Source organism: Sapajus apella, unplaced genomic scaffold (genome assembly GCF_009761245.1).
Source record: "Sapajus apella isolate SASKATOON/1434 unplaced genomic scaffold, GSC_monkey_1.0 scaffold7, whole genome shotgun sequence".
NCBI lineage: Eukaryota > Metazoa > Chordata > Mammalia > Primates > Cebidae > Sapajus > Sapajus apella.
Window position 1 is genome coordinate 24,385,899 of NW_022436947.1, and position 10,270 is coordinate 24,396,168.

The window sequence follows — 10,270 nt, forward strand, 5'->3', positions numbered from 1 at the left end:
TAATAACATTTGGAAAATAATTAATCAACTTATGACATAGATTCTACGGCTGTCACCTTTCATTGTCATTAACGAAACTGTCTGGGATTTTATCTGCACTTTTCTGGTGATTTAAAGAACTTTTTTTTTTTTTTTTTTTTTTGGTAAGCTCTTTGAAGACCAGAAGAATGTATAAAATCACTGGGCTTTGATGTACAGATTTCAATGAACAATAATCCAAGTATGTGTTAGTGATACTGAAATAAAATTTAGAAATATCTTAATTTTGACAAGACAGAAAGGGAATTTTTGAAAAATCTAAAATGCATATTCATTTCTCTTAGGAGGAAGCTTTTTTTTTTTTTTGTCAACAATCTCTGCTTTGGTTACTTCTTTACGTAATTCAATAGAACTTAAAATATCATACTGTTTGATGCTCATTGAAAACAACAATAGCTAAGGCAATATTTTAAGCCCAAAGTTTTGCCTAGGTCCTAAGCGATTCTATTGGTTTGCTGTCCCTGTATTAACCAGATAGCTGTGAGACCACAGGCTCACTTTGGACAGTGTAGCTACTGACTGGAGCCAAATGGATTCTGCTTGAAGTAAGGGCAGAGTTAGGTGACAGGCTCACCTAAGACCCTCAGAGGAGCAAAAAGACAGGCAGTGAAGGCAGGCCTTGATAGAAGCTTTCCTAAAATCTTTATATCACTGTCTGAATTCGTGTTTAGAATAGAAAAACATAATTCCTATATTCACACTATTATGAACTTTGTATATTCAAGGCCCAAGAAAACTGTCTCAAGATAACATCCTTAAGGAAAGCTAGTCTATATCCCCAGCAGGCGACATCCTAGTGGAAAAGGGTTACAAATAAAGGTTTTAGGACCATAACTTTCAGTCCCAACAGGAATTTATAGATTACAATGCCTAATATGCTAGAACATTTCAGTCATGAAAATGGTGTAAAACCTTTATAAATTTGCCTGAGTTTTCTTTTTATATTTTGATTTTCTCAGAGAAAATGAAGTTTCATTTAGAGTGTCTGGGAGTAGATAACAGAGTACTTAGGACATGCCTCTGACACTGAGAATAAAAGCTTTTGCGGCTTCTGTGACATATTCCTGCTATTCTTTCTGGTAGCTGAGGGGAGGACCGACTAAAAGGCTCAATTTAGGACTGGATAGATGACGGTCTATTTTTTCCCAGAATCAAACCACGTGTAACACAAGTTGGCAGAAATTTAGGCTTTGCTCACCCTGAGCCCTACCACTTTCCCGTGAGCTTTGCTTTATTCCACACCCTCCCCCATCCCTGCCTTTTTTTTTTTTTTTTTTTTTTTTCTGAGAAAGGGTTTCTCTTTGTCACCCAAGCTAGAGTGCAGTGGTGCGATCTCGGCTCACTGCAGCATCAGCCTCCTGGGCTCAGGTGATCCTCCTATCTCAGCCTCCTCAGTAGCTGGAGCTACAGGGGTGCATCACCATGTCCAGCTAGTTTTTGTATTTCTTTAAGAGGGGAGTTTTGCTATGTTGCCCAGGCTGGTCTCAAACCCCTAAGCTCAAGCAATTCACCCACCTTGGCCTCCTAAAATGCTGGGATTACAAGTGAGCCACTGTGCCTAGCCTGTTCCCCATTTTGACCTGCCTCTTTGCTACTTAGAATTCAGGCAGCCTGATTCTTAAAGGTACACTCTTAAACTCTCTTTATGACTTAGGGCGTACTCAAGGCCATAACTCTTCAGCATATCCTGCCCACCTTTCCCCTCCCTTTGCCTCATTGATCCAATATGCCATCCAAACCTCCAGGCCTTCTCCTTTATTATCTGTGTTCTATATATGGCATAAGAATTATCACAAAAAAATCTTTCTTAAATTGAACTACATTTTCCCAGCTGTTCAAATACTCAGGCATTCATTCATTTTTCAAGTTGTGAGACCTTTACATTGGGGTTTTAAGTCATATAAATATGAATGTGTACAAAAACACTGACGTGATTTATTACTGATGGTTTGGTTCTACCAATGAAATAAAAATTAGGCAAGCCTAAACAAAACTATAAATAAGTCACTGCTGATACAATGCTATCTACAATTAAATGTCAAAACAAGTTGTAACGACGATATGTTTAGTAAATCTTCAGGTTAACCTCAGAGAATCTCTATTTTAAGACCATATGAACATAATTTTCCTTTTACTCCCCCTGCCCCCTCAAGATATAAGAAAGTGCCAATTCCATCACCCCTAATGTGATACTAGAACAACACACTTTTCATCAGAAAGGGTTTTCTCAGGATAAAATGTGACAAGCCATTAGAAATTCACAATATGGTATCAAGAAAGATCTCAATGCCTATGTTTCAGCATGATAGTTTTTCTTTAAGAGAGAAGGAGCTGGTGCCTCCAAAGCAGCCATTCTCTAATCATGTCATTTGAACTGCACTTAAAGCTATGCTGAGTTCATATAGGAAGTCTAGTTACCAGAAAATACACATTCACAAACAGGAAATCTAACTACAGCAAGAAGGTGCTTTTCCCCCACACAATAGACTTCAAAGATGTGTCATCCAAGTAATTTGGAGCAATACCCAACACCACTCTTATTGTTGAGTATTCCTCTCCCCCCTCTCCTATATTATGACAACTTGTGATTGTAGCATTACGTTTTCTAAGCCTGTTTGGACTTGCTGCTCTTGCTTATACATACAAGCAACCTGCGCTTTTTCTGTGCATAGCTTTCAATCAGTAAGCATGTCAAGGTGGGAGGAAGGATGACAGGAATAGTAAAATGGGGGGAATCAATTTTCAGAAAGCATATGGCAACAACTGAATATTTAATCAAATTAGTCCAGAAATTCCTTCCTATTTTCAGCACTCTTTGCAAGGCAGTTGCTTCATGGTGCAAAATGAATTTCAATAAATGTCATATATTTAGTTAGACGGCTTATTTTAAAAATTTGTTGAACGGGGTCACTGACTCAGAATAGATCTCATTCCAAGGTATGACAGATGGATATCAATATTGAATAGAAGAACTGATATTAGCTAGAAGTTTCTGGGGAAAGGAAAAAGTCATTCATTTAACACTCTACAAAATATTTGCTGAGTACCTACTATGTGTCAGAATAAAATGATAAATATTTGGGCTTTATATTTATATTATAAAACAAAGAGGAAATGTGTCAAAATATTTTCCTTGAGGTTAGTAAGGATTACAACTGAATACTATGGATAAAGAAGGACTTTAAAAGGAATTAAAATTTTCATATTGCATGATTCAAACATTCATACTGTCATGGTTGCAGGATTTTAGACCTAATCAGATTTTTGAGGATGCTGTTTTCTGATGCTTAGCAAAAACCAACTTCCCATTTTTCTGGAACAAAAATGCCTTACATGATTTTAAAGATTTCTTGGACATCAAAGAGCTTAGAGGGACATACCGTTTGTGGGTAATGATTTAGATTTAGTGAATCAAAAACACATGGATTAAATTTCCCTTAAAAGGCCCCTAGGTTTAAAATTTAAGAGCTAAAATGCTGGTCTAAACACACTCTGGTCCCAAGGAAAGCCAAAACTTACTTTTAAAGCTAGGTTGAGTTGTCTTATGGACCCAAACTCGGCTGGGTTTTCCTTTCCCACATGATTAGGTCTCAAAGGAGGCAACCTATCTCTAATAACAAATTGACCACTTCTCTCTTTCTCTGACTTGGAAAGACTACATTATTTCAAAAGTCTCAGCTTTCCATGCTTTTCTTTACATTTTTAATAAAATATTAAAAATTAGAAATCTTCCATGGTCTTATTGAACAGTTTTTCCCCAAGTCATTCTTTTTTTAAAAAAACATACAATTTCAAATGGGACCTGAGAGTCTGGGTGCTGCCTTAGAATTCCAACTATCAAGGAAGTAGGAGATCATTTCGTAATAGGAATAGGCCACTGATCTTAATATGTGCACTGTTTCATGATATATTATTATATTTGTATTTCAAATAGTGAGAAGTAATACAGTACATAATCTTCCTTTCTAACACAATGGCCTTCAGTGGGGCTGCTAGCTTGGGCATTTCACCGAGATTTTAGGATTAAAGGAAACAAGTTAGCGCACAACCTGTGAGCTTTTATTCCTTTGGAAAAATAGATTTTAACACCGATCTGATTGCTTGTAAAGGGCACTGGAAATCAGCAGGGCAGTGCATGTTTTGAATTTCAATGGCAGGGTAATAACAATGGGTGAAGTTCAGGCATTTCCAGAGAAGAGTTGGGGGGGGAGGCGGAAGAGAATATTCCAAAAGGGGAGTTTATCCTGAATCAGAGAACTTGGAAATGAAATTGATGCATAAAGCCATGATGGATTCAGGTTTCAAAAAATGACTACTTCAGTTTAAGAATGAAACAACTAGATTATCATTCAGTTTAGAAATGTACATAGTTTGATGTAAAGTATGTGGGCTGATATTGATAGAAAAATAAGTACATGCCAATAGAAACTGACATAAAATATTGGTTTTTAAAAATTTGCTTAGTTAATTTTCCAGAGAATTCCAGTTAATTTTCTGAGAATTTTAGAAAATAAAATACTTGGTAGAAGCAGTCCTGGGGCTCTTGGGCCATGCATGCTGCTGCAATTGGGACCATCAGGAGCCCAATCTGGCCTGCAGACTTTGTGCCGCTGTAAGCTGTACAGCATTTTAAAGATACTGAGTCAACATTTTAAAATTGGGAGATTTCTAGCTTCTCTTGAAAATCTGAAAGATACTACCACATCGGCCCATGCCATACACGGAGCCTCGTGGGAGCTCTAATCATGCCAAGTGGTGACTGCCCCTCTTAGGTAGGGCTTTTCCTAAGCAGTTCGTCAATCCCTAATGAAAAGGTTAGTTTTCCTGATTTAAGTTACCTGTTTGAAAATCTTGATACAGAATATAAATAGGCAAGGGAACAGGAAGAAAAGAGGAAGAAAATTCAATGTAGTTACTTCCTACTGGACAGGGAAAAGGAAGGAGAATGAGGGGGAGAGAACAAAGTGTATAGCAGACAGAGCTTCACACCATCAGCAACTGCCTCTTGTTGTCTTTAGATTTACATCACGGAAGGAATCAGCGAAAAAGGCCATGGGTATCTGCAAATCTTGATACAGGATAAAAATAGGGGAATAAGGGAACAGGAAGAAAAGAGGAAGAAAATCTAATGCAGTTACTTCATACTGGACAGGGAAAAGGAAGGAGCATGAGGGGGAGAGAAAGAAGTGCATAGCAGATGCTGCACGCCATCAGCAACTGCCTCTTGCTGTCTTTAGATTTACACCACAGAAGGGATCAGCAAAAAAGGCCATGGGTATTATTCTCAACAAATTCCACTGTGCCAGGCTCCCAGTGTGGAAAAGAAGAAGGAAAGTTGTCCGAATGGAGCAATATCTCTGAAAGAGAGTGGGGTATGGGATGGGACCAGGTGAATGCAAAGAAACACTCTGGGTCTTCATCTTCCATATCTTATAAACCAAAAGATGTGGGCCACTCCTGTATCTTCATCTTTAAGACTGTAGCTAATGATGGCAGGCACTGTCCAGGTATCTCCCTACAAAATCAGGGGCACTGTTAAGGTATCGCCCTATAAAACCAGGGACTCTAAGGACAGTTTTGTGAGCTGTGAACTGCACAATTTCAGGAAAAGCAAGATGCGAATGGCACTCCTAAAAAGTGCTCTGATATTCACCTGGTTCACCTCCTCATCTCCTTCAGGCTCTATCCCCAAGCCCACCTTTGAAGACAAGCCTTCTCTGACCTCACTATTGAGCTTTTCAATCACCATCCCACTTCCTCTTATCCTTGACGGTTCCTATTCTCTTTTCCATTTTATTCTACCTTGAAGCTGTTATCACCTGACATACAACACATTTAGTTATGTATTTCATTATTGTTTCCCAACTCAATAGAACAGTGCGTCATGAGGTAGAGATTTTTGTCTGTTTTATTCTCTGTGGGAACATCAGATTTTAGAGCTACGCCTGGTAAGTTGTCAAAAAATTATCCTGAATGAATGATTAAATCCTCATTCACATTCTTGGAGTACAGGAACCTGGCTTTCACTATAACCTGTGATTCTCTAAGCACATTTCATAATTGCTTTCCTTTATTATATTAGTAGAAATACATTTTCAAATTCGATTGCCCATTGTATAATTGCCTATGGGCCCTATAGCTACATAATTTATTATAGAAATTAAAATCAATGTGAGTAACCTGCATAAACATACTTGCACACATTTATGCAATCACAGGGAGAAATATGTGTACCTGGGTATGTGATTACAAAGTTAACTGTTTTTTATTTCACCGGGCTCACACCTTCTGCTACAAATAACACACGTGATTTTTCTCTCAATTAAGTTTTACAGCTTATACAAACGCTTTCTTCACTTTGTCCCATGAAAAGCAAAGTAGTCAGATTTTACTGGATGTTTTTATTGAAACAAATCCCTAGGGGAACTGTTTAACACAGCTGAAAAGATATCTGGGAATGTGCTTTCTGATAGAAGGATAGATTACAAAATTATTCACGGCTCTTAATCCTGATAACAGGAGCAGAATACCCCACACATATGAATGAAACCTTTTCTTGGTGTGTCTTACTACAAAGAAAAAAAAAAAAAAGAAAGAACAATAAATTAAAATTTAAAAAAAGCAAGAACTGGAGAAAGAGAAGGTGAGAAAAACTGCAGGGACTAGATATGTTATATTCATCATTTATTACTATCTTAAGCATCCCTAATTATGCCTCTGTGGAAAACATTTCCAATAGCTGATGTCTGGGGAGAGGTGGTATGGTGTTATTGAAATAACATGGAGCTAGTCTCAAACTCAGTTTCCTTGTCTATAACATGAGAATGTTAAGATGTTATCAGACTTGCCTATCTTGTAAGATTGTTTTGGTATCAGAAAGATGATATATGCAGACACAGCTTGCAAATTTTAAGGTTTTTAAGTTCCAATTTTTGATTTAAAAAATTCTATTATTTATTAGCAAATAGGATGATTTTGAAAGTGTTTCTTGTGTGATGTTCCCTTAAAAATTATGGATTTGGGTTCATTTTTTATGTGATATTTGTCTGTATATCTAGATTGTAAACTCTTCAAGGGCATATTCCATTTCTTTCTTTTAAAGAAAATGTTCTAGTACCTGGCACATATGATACTCAATATATAGGTCCTACTTATTTTTGGTCAGGGAAATGTGGGTCTGGCAGCAACCCAGCATCAGTTGAGAACACATCATCAAAGTGATTCTGAACTAACATTAGTCAGTGTACCTATCATTTATTCCTGAGACGTGACTATTTATTTTGCACTAGGAAAACCCATGAAGAAACTCTTTCCCTGAGGGCTTGCTGTCAAAAACACTAGTTTCAGCATACACCAGCCAGGAAAAGAAGGCTCACTTCCTGACACTTGAGTGTCTACATACATTTTCTCCCCATAAGAGGGCACAAAGAGGAAATGAAGTATCCCATGAATAAACACAGCAGACCAAGGAAATCTTAGGGATTTAGACCATGAAAAAGAAAGCATAGATGACTCTGGTGAGGATCACTAAGCCTAATGCCTAAAGAAGAAACCAGCAAACTGGGCTGGAGAAATGGGGGCACAGAAGGCCTTGGAAGCAGCTCTGATCAAGCCAAGGGAAAGGGTTGAGGAGGAAGAGGACAGAGAAATGGGAGATAATCTGAATGTGTGAGGAACTGTGCTCACCATGGGACTGTCATCATGTCTTTGGTGCAGCCACTTGGAGAATATAAGCGAGTTAGAGGATGTTAACCCCTTTGAGTTATTCACATTGTTTTTGGGATGACCACATTTGAGAAAGTTTATTTGAGACTATTATGCAGATTTGCAGAAGGATAATTAGACTAATGCTATTTTGAACAATATTTTAACAACAGCTAAGGAAATTGATTTTTGAAATGTATTTCTCAGTCTACCCCTCATTAAGACAATTTTTTTTAAAGATTTCAAGATTAATGCAACGCATATACTTACATAGTCTTAAAAGGAATTTATAAAATATGGATATTTCTTCTGCTTAGAAAAGGGCCATTTTTCTCTATTATAGGTTTAAAAATAGTGAAAATATTAGTTATGAGCTTTCATGTTGACTGGCTATGATTAATCTGGTACATTTTTATCATGAAGATAAACTCCATCCACTAATTTTGAAAGCATGTAGTATACATCTAATGTAAACCTCTATTGCCATGTATCAAGAACAAAGCAATTTTGAAAAAGCAGTAGTCGGCAGACCATCCTCTATATATGCCACAAATTCCATCACGTTAAAAGCAAAATATTTTTACGTTAATAACTTATGCACCATTAAGTTTGAAAACTGAATAGAATTTTTAAAACACCAATACATTTTCTAGGCTATCAGACACATTTTTGGTACTACAAAATTTTCTTATGAATGATGTAAATTTTCCCTGTTGACTACACCACAGACTTGCAAATGATAGGAACCAAAGTACCTCACTTCTGTTCCATTATGGAAGTTTACATGTTAAAAACAAAGCTCAATTAGCTTAGAACAAGGAAGGAAAGCTATGTACCTGTAAATAATCCAAGCACCACTTACACTCTGTACATAAAAATGCAATTTATGTCCCCATAGCACAGAGAAACACGATGTACATCATTTTCAGATCATCTTCATGCAGAAAATATTCATTAGTCAGCTATAATAGTTTAGCTGTAAGGGAATATAATGTTTTTCTGAATTCATTTGCATGGCAATGTGCATGTGTCTGGCGACAGAATAAACCTCCACCCAAAGCTACAGAATGTGAACAATCTTCTTAAAATTCAAGAGAGGGTCCAGATAGTCTATACTGTCTCCAATGTCAGTTTTTACAATCCTCTCACATTCATGGACCATCTTAACATAGCAATTAAGGTATCTTGATTATTTTGCCTAAGAGAGCTGACAATATTTCATTCTGCCCGAAGGCTCCTTTGAACATAAAACTGTGATAAAGTAAAATACACTGGGCAACTATTCATGCATGAGCCACTGGAGCCCTCTCCAACTGCCAAATTAGCAAATGGTTCTTTTAAAACATAAAAGATACGAATGGGAAACAGTACCTCGGAGTAAATTTTGCATTGACAATAGTCAGGGAAAGTACTTCACTGGTGCTTTAATTATCGGGTCAGCACTATGGCCACATTGCCCAGCCTCTGGTTATAATCCATTTCACCTAATAAGATAGATGGCCTCCACAAGCCCCAGAAAGAGATAAGGTACGATGGAAAATGGATGGATCACACGCCCCGCGTGATTGCCAGAAATGAAAAATTCAGACTTTCACAGAAACACCTGCCCCTTGGAAGGACCCCGACATAATACAGATAAAGCAAGGCTGGGAACAAGGAAACAGCTCAGCTCAAACCTTGCCGACTGCATCGCGGTGGGACGAGGATGACCTGATCCCTTTTGTAAGGGCTGAGTCAGATACTAGCTTTAAAACTTGCTGGGCCATAACAGTCACACATCACCCGCTGTCCCAGCGCCCCTCTCCCTCCTAAGTCACACAGGTGGCCATCAGAAGCAACCCTCTAAAACGACAAGCCCCATTCTCGTTTCGCCCTCCTCCTGGCCATGTCTCTTCAGTTTCCGAAGCTCCTAAACTCTCTCCCACCTCCGTGGTTTTGCCCCCTGGAACGGCAGTCAGGTCTCTTAGGGGAACAAAGAAAGCAGAACTGCTGGGGCGAGGGGTGGGGTGCGGGATCTGAAGAGGGGCTGCAGTTTTACCTTGCGGTGCCCAGGAACCCGTGGAGAAGTCAGCGGCGCAGGGACCACCCGCGCGCTCCGCGCCACCCCGCCTCCTCGCAGCAAGTCAGCTGTCGCCCCGCATCTGGCTCGCGCCCTCCACTCGGCTCCGCATCTGCTCACAAAGCGCTCGGGGCGCCGCGGGCGGCGAGGGCCTTCGGGTCACCTGCGGCCCGGCGGAGCCCAGCGCCCCGCCCGCCGACCGCGCTCCCTCCGCCCCTTCCCACACGCGCGCTGCCCGGCCAGTGACTCAGCCGGGCATCGGCGCTCGGCCCGCGGCGGCCCGGGCGCGTCAGGGCGGGAGGCACCGCCAGGCGACCAGACTGGGGCGCTCGCCTGCCCGCCCCAGCACGTGTCTGTCTGCCTCGCGCGCTGTCGGTCCGCCTAGTCCGCGGGTTCCAAGGACCGCTGAGGTGCGGACTGGCACCACCCAGAGGGAAATCGGCCCCCGCCCTTCCTGCCGTCCGCGCC

At 39.9% G+C, this 10,270-nt stretch overlaps 1 protein-coding gene across 1 annotated transcript in view; it reads right to left on the reverse strand.

Moving 5' to 3' along the window:
* Positions 1-9,984, reverse strand: part of MET (MET proto-oncogene, receptor tyrosine kinase) — a 135,280-nt gene extending 125,296 nt beyond the window's left edge. Inside the window, exon 1 of the mRNA XM_032276217.1 lies at positions 9,782-9,984. The gene's annotated coding sequence lies outside the window, so the exon portion shown is untranslated. The remainder of the gene's footprint in view (positions 1-9,781) is intronic.
* Between the last annotated feature and the right edge of the window lie 286 nt (positions 9,985-10,270).